Below are 18,391 nucleotides of genomic sequence, written 5' to 3'. Positions count from 1 at the left end.
GGAGTCATTTTACTCAATGATATGTCTTATGAATGCTGAATACAGTGGAACAATGAGCTTTTTCAATATAAATGCCACACCTTTGTCAAAGGCTAGATTACTGTCTATGTATGTCCCCAAGTCCCTGACTACTGTGTCGACTAATAGGGCTGTATAGTCAATATGACAGTTACTAGGGGTGGATGATTTCCCTAAGGATACTGTTAAACATTTCTTAGAATTTAGTTTTAGTCAATGGCTCTGACACATGTTATTTGTCTGTAGAACATTAGCACTTGTGAGGGATTCTATGACTGCTCCTAATTTGCAATCTTCTGCTAATTTGGTTAGCCAGAGGCCCTTCACATTGGTCTTGACCTCAGAGAAGTAAATTTCAAAAAGGAATGGTCCCAGGATTGATCTCTGTAGGGCTACACTTGTAAATGGCCTCTTTGTAGAGGTGGACTCCCCAGTTCCATCTTCCTGTGTTCTGTCTGTGAGCCAGCTGTCTATCCACTGGGTGACATAAGGGTTTATACCTAACCTGTTGAATTTGTCAACAATACCTGAGTGGGGCATTGTATCAAATGCTTTGGCCAGGTAAAGGTCACCAGTGTAAGCCATTTTTGTCCTCATCCATTGCTTTGGTGATGTTTACAAAGACGTCTTCCATGTTGAATAGGCATGACTTGCCCTTAACCAAATTAGATTGGGTTAGATCCAGTGTCTGGAGGTTTTCAATGTCATTATTGATCATTTCCATGATAATTCTTTCCATGACTTTGCATATGACACTTGTGAGACTTATGGATCTGTAGTTTCCATAGTCTATATATGGCCCACCTTTGTGCAGAGGGATGACTGTGTTGTTCTCCATTCATTAGGCATGAAGCCCGTTTGATGGCTATGGTTAAATAGCAATTCCAGAGATCCTGATAGGTCAGGTTTCATGCTCTTTAGAAGGCACCCTGGGATATGTCTGGACCCACTGATGTGGTGGTGTGGCTACAGGTTTTATAGTTTCATAGTTTGAGTATACTGCAGAGAGGTCATAAAGAACTACTCTGCCTGACATTGAGAGGTAACATGTTCCAGGACCTAGCAATTCCAAGAGATATAAATTTAGCTCTCTAGACTATTTTACATTTAGGAACTTGGAAAGCTTAATTACAACCTCTAGATGATTTACTGAATATTGATATACTGTAAACCAATAAGAACTGGAATTCCTCATCATGGAGAACATGGTATGTTAAAACATAATCTACACTGTAGCCAGAGATAAGCTTATTAAATATATTGACTGAGTTTTTCTAGGCATGCAGTGTAAGACAATGTTTTCCAGTCAGTTACTCTTTTCATAAACTTCCTTTGGACACTTTCTAACAATGACAGATCACCTTTAGAATATGAAGGAAAGAGGACTTGTATTCAATGATGTGTCAAACATACATGGTGAATAATTTTACCAGAAAATTCACCAACCAAATGCTGAAAAATTTAATAATAATTCAATAATACACAAGTCCTTTGCTTTAACTGTACAATAATTATTCTTATATTTTAATTTTGAGATGATGTATACCCTATGATCATGTATACAGCAATTTCATAAACCTTAACAACACTGAAGATAAGATCTTGATCTGGTCTGAAAGTACCAAAGTACACCACATGACCTTTTGCAGAATATGTTATCCATGTTTGTTTAGCCATCCAAGTACATGAGAAATGTGAGTTGAATGACATAAAATGAGATAAGGAAAATAAAAGACCACCCAATTTGATATCATCTGCATATTTGGACACCCAATAAGTAACATAGGTGGGAGGTTGCCATAATGTTTAAGGTGTTTACCTTATAGACACAAGGTGCAGTCTTTAATTCCCACATGGAGAAATTGGATAGGCTTAAAATGGCCCACAATGGCAGTTAGCCTAGAACTAATCTAATCTATGAACAATAATAGGTAATAAAGGGATCATGTAGCTAAATAATACAGGGTATAAAACTGAGCCCTATGGTACCTCAGAAAAAAACTACTGACCAGCTGGAATAGTGTCCACTCAACTTAACACATTGGCATCTATATGTTAGTCATTGACATCTATTTAATCAACATTTCATCCATTCCATAATGTAGGGATTCATCTTTTGCCTTATTACTGGTTGTATTTTTACAGTATGAGGAATGCTATCAAAGGCCTTTAAGGGGTCTAAATAAACACACCAGAGCTAATGCCATTATCAAGTGCAACACTGACTGTTTCATAAATGTTAATGCTGTGTGCAACTGTGTGAGCCATGGATGGTTGAGTATGGCGATTTGTGTGGAGTGGGCTATGGCTGGGCAGTGGTGGGTGTGCTGATGTGTGTGTGTGTGTGTGTGTGTGTGTGTGTGTGTGTGTGTGTGTGTGCGTGTGCGTGTGCGTGTGCGTGTGTGTGTGTCAGTGTATTAGCATGCACACATCCGGAGGAATGTGTACGGACACCATTCCACTGAACATTTCAGCACCGTGTTGGTGTTTATTAGAGAGGTGTACAGTAGCAACAGGATATCTGTGCACTGACTATGTATATCCCCCCTCAGGGGGGATATGGTGGGAGGTATGAAACATAGCACACACAGAGGATGGAGTGTTACATGATAATGAATAATGAGATGTGCCACAGGTACTCTCAGCACAAACACCCTGTCTGTGTTTACATCCATGATGCCCAGCAATGCCTTCAACACTGTGTGATGATATGGAAGTATTGGTGCAATGGATCCTAGACTTTCTCCCCTTGCCAGTGGGCAATGCCACTAGAGATGAAGGTGGACTGACCATGGAAAGATGAGTGCTCATTAAGTGCAACTGCACAGGAGTACCTTGTGTCCACATATGCCCAGCACCCCCTATCTATGATGTATACATCTGTCCCAGGCTTTCAAACAGGTCCATACTCAGACTATGTGGTGGCCAAACAAGCCTGTCATGGCAGTAACCTCTAGCTTTTTCAGCAGTTTCCCCATACAATTATATGCCATTGTTGTCAGTGTTATCCATTAAGTAAATCCCACTCCCAACATCAAGGTTTCATGTAGTTACTCCAGCAGCATACAAATGCAGCATCTTTAGTACACATAAACATAAAATTATAGCAGACCCATGCATTTGCCTCTCTTTCTTGTTGCATATGTCCTTACCTCTTTCTCCTTCCTGTTGTATATGTTGTACATGTGTAGCTTTACCTGTTAGAAATAAGCTCTCTGGGTTGTTCTGCAGCAAAGATCTTTTGAGTGATGGGAAAAATATCGGCCAACACTAGCTTTTATCCCACAAACTCTGAAGTTTTTAGCATGATAATTATCCTAATGTGCATATCTCTAATGAGAATATTCCTAAAGCACACATTTTACTTGCACTGGAAATTATCTCTTTTGTGTTATGAAACATATTTACCTTCATGAACACACAAGAATACCTGTGAATCACAGTGAGAATGAACAGGCGAATCAAAGACTCCATCAGCAATGCGTTGAAAAACATTGTAATAATATGGCCTGTACAGGCACAGAAGAGCAAAAATGGTAACATACATAAGCACTGTGATGCAAATGCAGTTATTACATAGCAGTTTTTCACATCATAATGCCATTGTGTCACACCACATATTTCCACACTACGCAGTGGTCACAAGACTGATCACACTAACAAGGTTGCCTAAAGTTGTACATCACATGTCAACTGATGATGCATGACCACACTGGTATTATTTCTATGGAGTGTGACCAAGATGTAGCAGGACTCCCAGGTGGTATTCGAAAGAAAGTCCCAAGTATAAAGTGGATGCCTGGCACAGTCCTGCCAGAGTTGTGAGTGCTGCTACTGGTGTCATCTGCTCTGGTGAGCAATGTCTGCACCATTACAGCAATCCAATCAGGTACCATTGTGACCTTTTGTGCAGTAGGAAGAAGAGGTCTGGGACAGGGCTACTGAGATGTATAGTAAGTATGCATGTTCATTAGCTTATTTTATCTCATCTAGTTAAATGCGCTCTTGTATGATATTTAATAGTATTTTTGTCCTTGACTTTCAGCTCAGAAGCAAATAACAGAAAATGATCTCTTGTATCAGAGGGGAATAAAATGTCTCTTCCGACACAGGGGTGAGTATAACTATGGCCATTTCATTCCTTGGTTAGGCATATCAGGACCATGCCTCCCTACTATCCAGAAATTTGCAGAATGTCCATAGTTTTGCCTAATGTATTTGGTCTGTCCTGCATACAATGTGTGTTTTTTTTCTGGCAAACTGTTTAGGATCGTAGTCACTAAATAATGACAATCATCTGAGTTTCAGACTTCATATCTTTCAGACAATGCATGCTAATGCAACAACTGTTATTTTGTCAACTTTCTAAGTTTACAACAGCAATATTTAAAATCTGTCTCTGATTTTGGTCTTTTGTTGTCCTCCTTATTTTTGGTTTTGTCCAGAATTCTTGCACAAAGAGGTATGATCAGGATAGCACAGAATTAGCCAAAGTGACAACATTGATACTCACCTGTGACACCTTATGTTATGATTTTATGTACACTTTGACAACACTTGTACATATATTTTATGATATATAGATAGATATATATTTATATAGATATAAAATACCTGGTCACCACATACAGACTTTACATGTGTAGATGATACTCACATTCCTTATTTGCAGGAAGAGACCTGTCATGGTCTGGCCACAAGGCATGCAGCATGCACAGTGCTACCCAGTGCCTGGCATGCAGTGATGCTGCCATGGCAACCTGTTGTGGATGTTGCCACAGGCCAGAAGGGAGTATGCATATAGGGACCAACTCCACTTACCATAATTCTGATCTACGTCTTGGTGAGTAGCTGAATACATTCCATTGGTTTACAATTGTATGCTGATAGTTATCACTGTCAGTGGCAATTGTTTTTCTGCCTTTGGTAAAATTCACTCTCTCCATAGGTATTTACACTATGTATCTATTATGGATCAACACAGACAGTATTTTTCCTTGTCACATACAACTTGCCCATAGGGGCACACCCACATGGATCCTCTATGGCCTTTTAGGTCCAGCATCATTCTGATAGTGTCAATGAACCACAACAGCCAAGGGTACACTGGCACAGCAATCCTATATTATACAGCAGGACAGTTGACTTTGTATACCTTAGTCAGCTGTCTCGGCCTTGACATAGTAGCACATCAAATATGTATGTAGTTACCTGTATGAATAGTATTGGAAGCATAAAAAATAATGTAATGCTCTCTCTCTCTCTCACATTTTGTCACTGTCCCTTTATTACAATTTATTTGATGTTTGGTATTTTATCTCTCTCTATTTCTGTTACAAATATTTGCAGCTTCTGTAGCATAGAAGCGGTCCCTGACCCACTATCAGACTCCATCATACCTCTTAAATGTTCCTGACTTTGCCTCACATTTTTGCTCCATTCCTAGAAATTTTTTTTTAAATAATTTATTATAAGTGAGGATTACAGTTAGTCAATAATGCCAGATGTTAGAGGTCCTTGTTCAAAAAATGCATATTGATGCAAACCTTTTGTTGTACTGATTTTTAAGTGAATTAGAATACTATTTAAAAATTGTTCTTAATTTTGTTCCTTTGTCCACCCATGTTTTTGGCTTAGTTCAGAATTGTTGAAGGAAGTTGAGATGTATGGCCCCTCCTTCTCATACTAGCTAACCATCTGCCTCTAGACCTATCATGTGGCAAGGGGCAACCTTGAGGCATCTGCAATGGTCTCTGGTAGTCATTGACTGGAAAGGAATTCAGTAATTTCCTCTGGAGATCATCAGATCATCAAAGATCATAGGTTAGTGCTAAGCTAACTGCCCTTATGAGCCATTTTAAGCCTAGCCAGTTATCCCTTGTGAGATTCAAACCCTGCACCTTGTGTTTGTAAGGTACACACCTTAACCATTAGGCCACCCTCCCATGCTGCCAGAAGATTAAAATTTGTATTCCAGTGTGAGTTGAAGATGTGGATCCGTGGGCGATAACTGAGAACACTGAACCACGTGTAACTCCAGTTCCAGAATACTGAGTGATGTGGTTATGCAATGTCCAGTGTTCTCTGTTATCAATTGAAACTGTTAACTTCCACTAAATATGATAAAGTAAAAAAGCTTTTCATTGTTGCTGATCATATCTCTCAGCTGTCCATGACCGTATCTAAAAAATTTCTTCACACTAAATGTGTAATATGCCCTTCAAATATGGAACAGTGAGGAACATGGACTTTTTAAGACTCAAAATGAGGAACATTCCACATAATTAGGTAACATGAGAGGTATGAGTAACAATAATGGGTTTTCTACCCATTATTTTTAGATCTTCCTTTGTTTATTGAGCAAAGAAGTTGACACATGTGGCCTAGATGATATGCAGCAGCTACTAGGTGTTACGCAACTGCCACAGCTTTCTGAGATCTACACAAAAACACTGGTGCAGTCCAGTGTTCTCAATTATCTCCAATCAGTGGATTGAAGCTCACACTGGCTGCCTAATCATGGTCTTTGCTTGACTAACCTAGTCACACTGGTGCCTGGCACTGTCCTTTTTGCCACCTCTGGAAGGCTTACTGAAGAGGGCAGTTACAGTGGTGACTGATCTCTTCCATTTCTAGCTCAGGACAGTTAAGAGCTATGCTCTGAAGTAGTATTTCTTTTCATATATTGGAGAATGACAATCCAATACATCGTGTAGGTGGACAGGACATATGATATCTCTTAGACTTAGCTGTTACAATTCTATTGTTTAGAAGAGAAAATTATAGCACTATGTTTTAAAGTGCATGAGGAACAAACATCTAACTTGTTGAATGGTTGTGTGGTTGGATGTTCTAAACAGATGCTGACTGCATTCTGAAATAGGGCTCATGATGAACCATCAGAAAAAAGATCTCTGATGGACAATACTATGAAAAACAGTCACTGAAAGCTACTTTGAGTGAATAGCAAAGTTTTTTTTTCAGAGATAAGTCCTCCTTTACTTTTCATGTGAGGGGGGACTCCCGCATACCATGATTTACATATATCAACTCCATGATCAAACAACTGTAGGAAAAGGTGACAGTAAATGCTTGCTGAAAGTGGCTTTAAGAAAAATGTTTTTGTGGTATTATGGTGTAAAAACGAATTAAAATTTATTTGTAACTTATTACTGCTCTTAGGGCATTATTTATTTATTTAACATTTGTTTACAGGGAAAGTCCAACTTGGAATGAGCCACTTTTCAGAGGAGGCCCAGGGAGAAACACTCCAGATGCATGTCTTTGTAATGTGGTAGGAAACCCACACGAGCACAGGAAGGACATGCAGACTCCACACAAAAGGCACCCCAGCTAAGAAACAAATAGCAGAACCTCTTGCTGTGAGGCAACAATGCAAACCGCTGCACCACTTGTCACCCATTAAGTTCTGAAGGCAAAAGTTCCATAAAAGCAAGATTGAGGTTTTTAATGTTTTTAATGTTTTATGTCCTAAGAAGCATTGAGTTTTGCAAATAAAGCTGGTTTACAATAATAAGCCTTTAAAAAGTAGGTACTTATAAAAGGTTAAAACCTCATAAAAGCAAGCAGTTCCATTCAGTGCTACACCATTTAAGATGGATTTTAGGAAGACTTAAACGAGAACAGCACGCAAAAATGAAACAAAAGCATATGTGTTTTAGCATATCTAGAACTTTAATGTCTCTCTATCACAATAAGTGGTTATTATCATTTTCTAATTTGCCCAAAATGCCCTGAAAGGGGTCTACCATGAGTAGCATGGTTTTGTTTTACAGTCAGTGCTTTCATGTTCCTGTTGTCATTTTAGAGGGACAGAGAGAGAAAGCCCTATGATGATTTATTTACTTTTATGACCTTTTACTTTGGTTTTCTCTTTCATCAGCTTACAACAGTGCTGTGACTGCCTACTTTTGACTGTCAGCATCAATCTGCATTTTAATTACTTTGTTTCCTTTGATTTTCATTAGTGACTGTCTCTGATACAGAATTTTAAGGAATGTTTGAATAACAGGCTTGAAAATGTAGCTGAGTTAATTGTTCTTTCCAAAGTAACAACTATATTTAAGTGTTCAAGTGTGGGAAATCTGACACCTACAATTAAACGTGTTACTTGGGCTGAGACAGTTTGTGTTCTATTCACATTTTTTAATATTCTAGGTAGAATTAGAATCTTTGATGTTAATCTTCCTTCCCCAGTTTACTGACTTGTCTAAACAAAAGTTTGCATTGCAAAAATGCTGTAACAAAACATCAGACGAAACATGTACTAAATGCAAAATCAAAAAAATGATAGAAAATAAGAATATGATGAAAATATTTTCTTTCTTTGTGGTACTTAGAGTTAGTTAAAGGTAAAGACAATAATTTGTAATAATAAAAAAAAACTATGTGGTGTTAACTTCATCTGAAAGCCTTGCTTTTGCTTAGCTATTGATGTCTTATTGACTCTGTAGCTTGAATAAATGACCTAAAATTATTCTGCCACTCTTAGTAGCCTTTATGATGTAACAGATAAGAAGACAAATGCAGGAAAAAAAAGGCAAACAAAATATGTTCAGACATAAAACAAATGGAATAATTATTAAATTATGTTTTTTTTCTGTATGTGACATGTTTAGTGTTGGATTATAGGGAAGAAAAATCACTTTATGAAAAGAAAATACTTGACATTTGGGCAGAGTTCTCCTTTAATCAAAAATGTTTTTTAACTAATGTTTAAAGCCTTTCAGGGAATTTACTAATCTATTTTTATTGTTATATTAGTCCTCTTTTTTAATTTTACATTTTTAAGTAAGTTGTAAAAGAAATGCCGGTTCTCTGTGCCATCTAAAAATGGAAGGGGAAAGCAAACCAGACCAGGTGGACTAACTTAATCTGGACTCAGACCATGGATAAATCAGGAATCATATGCAAATGAAGGTAAACACAACATTCAGTCTAACACAATGGCTCTTCAGCTAATAGAAGTCCACCTCCAGGGTCCATTTATCCCCCTTGTACCCTTGTATAAATATGAGACCTAGCCTTTCTGAGTCTGTAGATCACAAAGCGCTTATCCATATAGTTAAATAAGTTTTTACCTACTCTGATCGGAGGTTATCATGCTCTGTTTTTCAATAGAATTTTTTAACTGATAACATTTCAGACATGTTAAGGTACTCATGACTGATCATCAGAGGGTATTTGCAAACACCAATGTGAATTCTTTACAAAAGGAACCATCAACCACACCTAGCTAAAGCTCATCAATCTGCACCTGTCACAGATCCTGATATCCAAGAGATTCACCCAGATATTGCTATACTAATGGCTAACCCTGTAGACCTTTTATGGACTATCATCCCCATTTATTTTGTGGTATTGTCCATATGAAAACTGTAGCTAATTACATCTGACTTCCTTAAAATACTACGAGTGTCACTTTTTGTAGCTTGATGAGTAAATCCTGAATGTTTGGTACTTTAATAAAAAATGTAACTTTCTAAAATGTAATACATGTTAGGTCCGATCTGTCACAGAACGTGTGGATTTAAAATAAGGAAGCTCTGAAAAATCCCTGTAGCACAGCTATTTTCCATCTTCCTTTTTTTGCTTAGCTGTCTATTGTCACTGCCCATTGATGAGGGAAAGGCAGTCCATACAGCCGGTCAGAGTTGCTGGAGCCATGTCAGACTCAAAGCCTGTCACAAGTGGTGTCCGCAGATGACTGATAACTGGTGCCAGAGCCATGGCCTGCCAAAATGCATAGTCATACCCTTTGGGAAAAACAAGGCTACCCCCTAGCTACCATAGGGTGGAATCCACTGAGCACAGAAAAAGTCATCAGAGATCTGGGACCCAGGTTGACAGTAGCCAAGTAGTTAGGAAAACCTTCTATATCACCCACCTGATCATGAAGGGATCACATCTAGATCAAGGGAGGTCATTGTCCCCTGTACTCATCACTTATTAGACCTATGATTGAGTACAATGTCGAATGTATCTGACCAGACACCTGCTGCAGCTTGAAAGGCCCCAAAGTTCTCACCACAAAGGATAAAGGGTCTCAAAATATGTCTTATGCTGCCCGACTGAAAGAACTCCAGCTCTATTCAGTCTCATACCGCTTTGCTCAGAGTGACCTGTGCCTGACATATAAGGCCATGTCAAACCAGATTTGATGAATATGCTTCAAACCTTGACGGTTATAAATAGAACGTGCTGGAGGGACAGATTCATCACCCAGAGACTCCTATGCTGTGGAACAAAATCCCGGTACATGTGAGGCAGAGCACCTCGCTGGCCTTGTTCAAGAGGAATCTTGACCAACGGATGGGAGATCGCAGAGATATGCTTGACAGAGGCACAGCAAAATGATAGGCATAGTTTTTATTCAAACTAAAGGCTTATAAATGCCCTTGGGCAGATAGCCTAGTATGAACCTATGAACCTATGAACCTATAGCTCATCTTTCATTGCCATCTCTCTTTCTCTTCTGTTTTCCTAATATCCTTTTGATTTTAGTCTTCTCATGGGTCTTTTTCTTCTTGTTTTCGTGTTTTTTGACCCTATACCCTGCTTCTTTATTTCTAAATTTGTTGATTCACCCTTAGCTCATTTTCAAGTCTTTCGTCATGGGCAGTTTCAGGATTTATAACTCAGTCTAGTGCATAGGGTACATTTATTTACACTAGAAACTCATTTCCAATTTGCCAATTCAGTAACACAGATTATATTCTTTTTCTTTCAGGCAATGGCTACTCGGATAACAGTAGCTGATGACCATGTGGCAGTACCTTGGGTGGTTTGCATAAAATGCAGCCCTAAATCCATTTGTAACGACAGGGTTGCGATGATGCAAGATTCTATCTTCCACTACTCAAACATCTAACCTCAAGTTCACATATGGCATTCATTCAAAATAGTGGACTCTGGGACTAGAACAGTTATCCTTAGCCAACACTTAGCATTTGATACTTAGAACAACTAACTGCAAAACAATAGTGAAAAAGAATGACTTAAGGGGTAAGTTAACTGAATTAATTGAAAACAAGATGAAGGTTCTTGAAACTAATTCCTGTTTGGATAGTCTCCAAGTAGTTCCTTGAGACCAAGTCTTAAATCTTATATGGTAAATACCTTATTCTAGTATGTGGATACATTTAAATAAGTCCTTGCATTTAAAGTCCCAAAAAGCTAATTAGAGTCTTTTAAATATATAGTACATGCTGGGTCATTGTAGCAGCCCTCCAAAATTCAGAAACCAATTCTATTTAGCAAAGAAGCATTTTTTGTTATCAGTTTCAGAACAGATGTGAAGGTCCAGCTCAGGGGATTCATCTCCTACTGTGTATCATTCCATGGTTGTTACTCACTGTGGTGTGGCTGCCATCATCCTCCTCCTGATAATTTAATTCATTCTGACATTGCCTGAATGAATGTATCCTGACTGACTCAAAGAAAACTTTGCAGAATAAATTGCATAGACATAGTGTGGTTGGAAAAGTGTATCATTATTTAAGAAGTGATTTAGATGCGATAGGATTCCAGAAGCATAAGGAAAAGGGCTGAGAAGCAGGCTTTCTCTTCTTAAGATATATGAGGAGGTATAAATATATGGAAAGATATAGTAGAGACACATAAACTATGATAACTGATAATATGTATATAAAACAGAAGATCAGGCAAAAAGGTCAAGAAGAAAAATAGATTAAATGGAAAACAGATCAAGAATATAAACTGTTCTTGTTCAAAGAATCTCAGAGGTTGTAGTAAAGTATGATTTGCAAAAGTGAGTCAAAGAAAATCTGAAACGTGCACTGGAAGTGCCCCAAGAATTAAACCTGCAGGTGGATAGACTGCCTACTATGGATGGCTGAGAATAGTAGGGGCAATGCAAGGCACGTGCACCACAAGTTTTATAAACTCAAACCAAAATAATTGATTCTAGATGAAGCCAAAAAGAAAAGAAAACTACAGGTGGAAAACTAACAAATAAAAATTGTGCCTGACTTCTCTGTGGAGCTTTATCAGAGAAAGATGGCATATAATAGAGATAAACTGAGCCATATTGGATATGATACCATCGTCTGCAGTCTGTCTTAGTATAACAGAGCAGAAGGCTGCTTTACTCTACCCACATCAGAAGACTCAATATTTTTGCAGGTTGGAAAGGCAGGCAAAACAGCCATGAGAAAGGTCATCAAACAGCAAAAAACAAACATACCGACAAAAGCAGAGAATGAGGCATGCAAACCAGCTGCGTTCACCTATTGCTTCCGCTGCTAGAAACAAATGAAAAGAAAAAAACACAAATGGGCAGTAGATGTCAGGGATGAATCCCAAAATTATGACAGTGAGCATCAAGAACCATATATGGTGGACAATGAAACAAAGACATTATTTCATTAGCAGAACCAAGACCCAGAGAGTACAGAAGAGTTAGCAATACCAGCAAAGAATTGTGAGTGCTTGAGTGATGTACAAAAGTCAGATAATGAGGATATCAATAAAGAGAAGAAAGTTCTGGTTGTATGGCAAGCCCACGAGACGTCGATGAATCTTTTTAAGGGTGACCTAAGATCACTTGGATGCATACTTATAAACTGATGATGAAGCAGACAGTGACTGTATAAGTGGAGTGTAATTCTAAGGGGCTAGAATGTATTGATTTGTCCACTGAAAAGAATAGAAAGACAAAAAGGTGCAGTCAGATAACTGATGTCCATATGTGGCAAATATTGACTTACAAACCAAAGGCCTAAGATACACACATAACTGTATATCAGACTTAAGGAATTAAGTAAATAGTGGTAAAATAATGAGATCTGAAAGTAAGACTGATGAACAAATGCAAACACAGAAGCACTTTTTAAGGAACTGGTATATGTGTAAGAGACAACAAAAGCAGAGGGGGTAAAGTGAGTTTATAGTTTCAGTATGAAAGTATTCTGGATGCAGTTTATAAACTATTCATCAGTTTTCTTGTTATTTGTTTGTTTGTTGTTTGATAACCAGGAAAAATCCAGCTGGGGCTAATTGAATTCAATCAATTACACTCAATTCAATAGCAACAAAAATGTTTTAAATAAAAGAGTAAAGACTAAATGCAGGAATCCTTTATCCCACCTAACTCACGTGTGCTAACCCTAATTCTAACCCTGCCCCTAACCCCAGCCCTACAAAAACTCTTTACCGAATAGTACCACTACACAAAACACTCACTTCCTGTACATGAACACACACACACACACACACACACACACACACACACACACACACACACACACACACACACACACACACACACACACACACACACACACACACACACACACACATACACACACACACAAACACACGTAAGGTGATGCAGGGGATAACGTTTTCTTCTGTTTAATCTTTATCCTTTAACTTAAAATATTTTTGTTGCTACTGAATTGAACATAACCAGGGCTGAGCCAGAAATTCGTCACTCTATGATCAGTACTCTACGCAGGTTAGCAAAGAGTAATTAAAACCTGTTTTCTAACCTAGCACTTACTCTAACCCTAACCCACAAACACTTAAATGCATACATTCACTACCCTAATGCTAAAACTGTTGATATATCTGAAAGTTCTGACATTAACACACAACCACTTAACTGGAACCAAAAACACATCCCATACAACAAAGGAATATTTGACATTCCCCCTTTTGTTAAATTCTACACTTGATAAAGAGTGTCTTTGATAAAAAAGGACAGCAGTACACTCTTGTCAACAAAGTTAGCATTTAACACCGTGAACTGTAACCATATTTATCCATTTATCTGTATGTATGTGGGTGCACTGTAGGTGGTCAACTCTACCTTTGGTAGACATCTCTTTAGCCAGCAAAATTTGATCAAATAAACAGATGATCGACAGGTGTGGAAGACTGTGCAATTCTTGGGGTGGGGAAATATACCTTTCCCCAAGATTATGTGATCTCAGAGTTAGTATATATAATTAGCAGGGTATGGGGGGGGTGCAGGGGGAGGGTGCTTACCCCCTGCTAAAAAAATATATTTTATAAACTATTTTTGTTGTGTAAGTTTTTGCATGTGCCGAGATTGTTGACTGGCACATGCATAGTAATGTGTCACCATTTGCAAAATTGATCTTTTGGTGTTGAGTTTGTAAACATTAGGATTTGAGTGCTTCAATCAATATCGGTACACCTATATATACATATATATATATATATATATATATATATATATATATATATATATATATATATATATATATATATACATATATACATACATACAATGGATATAAAAAGTGTACACACCCCTGTTAAAATGCCAGGTTTTTGTGATATAAATAATGAGACCAGAATAAATCATTTCAAAGTTTTTCCCACCTTTAATGTGACTTATAACCTGTACAATTCAGTTGAAAAACAAGCAAATCTGTTAGGGGAAAAATATAAAAAATAAAAAATGTGCAATAAGCTGGCTGCATAAGTGTGCACACTCTTAAACTAATACTTTGTTAAAGCACATTTTTATTTAATTACAGCATTCAGTCTTCTTGGGTAGGAGTCTATCAGCATGGCACATCTTGACTTGTCAATATTTGCCCACTCTTCCCTGCAAAAGTGATCCAAATCTGTCAGATTGCAAAGGCATCTCTTGTGCAAAGCCCTCTTCAAATCACCCCACAGATTTTCTATTGGATTTAGGTCTTGGCTCTGGCTGGGCCATTCCAATACTTTAATTTTCTTCTGGTGACGCCATTCTTTTGTTGATTTGGATGTATGCTTGGGGTCATTGTTGTGTTGAAAGGTGAAATTCCTCTTCATCTTTATCTTTCTAGCAGATGCCTGTAGGTTTTGGGCCAAAAGTGACTGGTATTTGGAACTGTTCATAATTCTCTCCACCTTAACTAAAGCCGCAGTTCTAGCTGAAGAAAAGTAACCCCAAAACATGATACTGCCACCACTATGCTTCACCACTTTTGGTGATGTGAAGTGTTGTTTTTGCGCCAAACGTACCTTTTGGAATTGTGGCCAAAAAGTTCAACCTTGGTCTCATCAGACCATAACACATTTTCCCACATGCTTTTGGGAGTCCTTCATGTATTGTTTTGCAAATTTTAGCCAGGCCTGGATGTTTTTCTATGTAAGAAAAGGCTTCCGTCTTGCCACCCATACCCCATAGTCCAGACATATGGAGAATACAGGAGATTGTTGACACAACCAGTACTTGCCAAAAATTCCTGCAGCTCCTTCAGTGTTGCTGTAGGTCTCTTGGCAGCCTCCCTGACCAGTTTTAATCTTGTCTTTTCATCAATTTTGGAGGGATGTCCAGTTCTTTCCAACGTCACTGTTGTCCCATATTTTCTCCACTTTTTGATGACTGTCTTCACTGTGTTCCATGGTGTATCAAATGCTGTGGAAATGTTTTTGTACCCTTCTCCTGACTGATAAATTTCAACAATGGGATCCCTTTGATGCTTTGTAAGGTCTCTGCGAACCATGGCTTTTGCTGTAGTAGGCAACTGAGTAAATGTCAGAAAAATTCTACTAGGACAGCTGAACTTTAATTGGGGTTAATCAGAGTCTCTTTAATTGATGGCAGGTGTGTACCCAAGAAGAATGAATGCTGTAATTAAACAGAACAAAAGGTGCTTCAACAAAGTATTAGTTTAAGGGTGTGCACACTTAGCAACCAGCTTATTGTACATTTTTTTTATTTTTTATAATTTTCCCCTTAATAGATTTGTTTGTTTTTCAATTGAACTGTACAGGTTATAGGTCACATTAAAGGTGGGAAAAGTTTTGAAATGATTTATTGTGGTCTCATTTTTTATATCACAAAAACTTGGCATTTTAACAGGGGTGTGTACACTTTTTATATCCACTGTAGATATATATATATTTGTGTATGTGTATATGTATGTATGTATAAATATATAAATGTAGGTACATAAGGTTACACAAACTTGCAGGCTATGTGATCTCACCTTAAAATATACTACAAGGTTCCAGCCACTGACCTGATGAATTTAAGCACTTGAAGAGTCAGGTTACTTTCCATATGGAACCCTTTCAGAAGAGTATTACCTTTAACATAAGTATTTGTGAAAACTCAATAAATATTAGTCATTGTGAAGCTCTAACAAAAACGGCCTCTACTTGCAGCTAGAACAACAATTATGGGGTGCCAGGCTAGTATTTGACACATTAGTGATTGACACTCTTACGTGAGTTCACAAATGATTGAATATCAAGATTTGCATTTAAAGACTGAGACTGTAGTATCTTGGAGATTTCTCTTTTATGCAACATACATCTCAAAGTTGGTATATGTAAGAAGCAAAGGTACAGGGGATGTTGGCCCCTCGGCAAATATGCTTCTGCAGAGATTTTTCTAACCATGACTATTACTCACATTTGAGTGTTTGCAATTTTTTGTGATGAGCCTTACAAGTGCTGATCATAAAACGGATGCACTTTCATTAGGAAGCCATTTTTATGATTTTGTAACCTAACACATAATACATAATAGGGTTTTGAAGGATTTAAAGCAAAGCATTGCTCTATACAATTGATAAGATGAAATAAAACCAATTGGCAGATGACAATCAAGCAGTAAATATTGCGTTTGGGGTCAGGGCTTAAGCTTATAGCGCTCCATGTTTGGTTGATGCAATAGATGCATTCAGTAATGTATGATACTGTATTCTTGGTCAAGGTGAAGGGAAGGTCTTGTTTTTTCTTCCTTAACTTCAAGGTGAAAGTAAAGCTGGATCAGGGAGCTGTACAGGATGCCAGAAAAGCCACCTACCACTTTTACAATTGTATTTTACAACTATATACATTAGGAAGACATTTTCTACTTTCATTTGATGGATTTGTAGGAGACATACTTTGTCTTTTTATGTAAAATTCCAATTTAAATAAGACATTGTGCTGGTGTACTGGTATTGGTGAAAACATCTTCTGACCAATCACATTTCTCAGCTTTGATTAACAATTCCATAAAACATTTTGAAATATAGATCAGCAAAAATTCAGTTTTATAATGAGCTAGTCTAGAACTAAGCAGTACTTCAGATGCAACTGGAAATTGTCTGATGAACAAGATTATGACCTAGAAAGGCTGTAACATAGCCTTAACTTGAATTATAGACTATCCATGTCTAACTAGTTTCATCTACTCACCCATCACCAGCTTACAAATTAGTCTAAGAATTCAAGTTATAAGTATAAATTATTATCCAGTGATAAAATATGAGACCTTAATTCTATCCAGCCAAGTTCAACTCTCTTTTATTTTACTATCTTGTTAAATTGCATGTTTTGTTTTTCCTGTTCACAGCAGCAATCATTTAAATATCTATACCTATCTTTTTGTTACAAAATATGTGAGAGCTCAGGCAATAGTAATGTAAAGTGTTTAGTTTATGTGCAATGCCTATCAATAACATTGCTACAACTAGTCTGCAAATATGTCAGTATGAATGTATTTTTAAGTCATGTTTTAAGACTGAGTTGAAGTTATTATAATGTGGTCAGATAGGGCACAACTTTCTATTTAACACATTAATTGGCTAAATTTGAAAGAAGCAGTATTGTTTATAGCAGCACATGTTCACAGATGAATACTAGGCTAACTGCCCTTTAGGGCCATTTTAAGACTAGCCAATAAACCGGAGTCAGAATCAAACCATGTATCTTCCATCTGTTAGGCAAAGATCATGACCATTATACCAAACCCACCCAACAGGATAAATTGGAAACAAAACCACACTTGTAAACATGCATTGCATGAAAAAGACATATTGCAAGTGTGCAAAATTAATTAAGAGGCAATAGCAACATTAGGAAAAGTACCTGAGAAAGTAGCTTCCAAGAAGTTGAAAGACAAGGTATTTAGTAGGCAAAAGAAAAGTGACAGTTAATAAAACAACTTTAATGTTACACACTACAGAATCCTCTCACAGGGTGCTTAGTTCAAATGTCCTCTGCATTGTTTTGTTGGCATCTGCTATCGCAACTGCACAATTAGGAATTACAGCTTAGTTATCGCTGTAGTGATTTACCCAGACTGATTATTTCAGTAACATGATGCCTCTGGATAGCCTCATGGTTTGGTTGCAGTGGATTGGTGTCTTCTTGGCTGTAATCATTTTAAGATTGTTAATCATGCATTTGCTCCAGGATTGTTAGTTATATGTAACTAAACCACTGGAACTGAATTCTTTATCTTGCTCAGTATATGGCAGTTGGTGTTGTTACAGTGTGCATGTTTTACTTTTTCAGTGAAGCCATTTAGGACTGTATATAATACAATAGTGAGTAGTTCCAATTTATATTTTTATTGGTGTCTTTTTTCTTA

The 18,391-nt window shown here is 37.5% G+C and overlaps 1 protein-coding gene across 1 annotated transcript in view; it reads right to left on the bottom strand.

The window, feature by feature from the left end:
• Positions 1-18,391, bottom strand: part of MATN2 (matrilin 2) — a 658,816-nt gene that overhangs the window by 556,070 nt on the left and 84,355 nt on the right. The gene's annotated exons all lie outside the window — the stretch shown is intronic.

This window comes from Protopterus annectens, chromosome 3.part0, assembly GCF_019279795.1.
Source record: "Protopterus annectens isolate FY-2018-M chromosome 3.part0, PAN1.0, whole genome shotgun sequence".
Lineage (NCBI taxonomy): Eukaryota > Metazoa > Chordata > Ceratodontiformes > Protopteridae > Protopterus > Protopterus annectens.
Note: the sequence above shows the minus strand (reverse complement) of the source record. Positions and strands in the feature narration are given on the sequence as shown.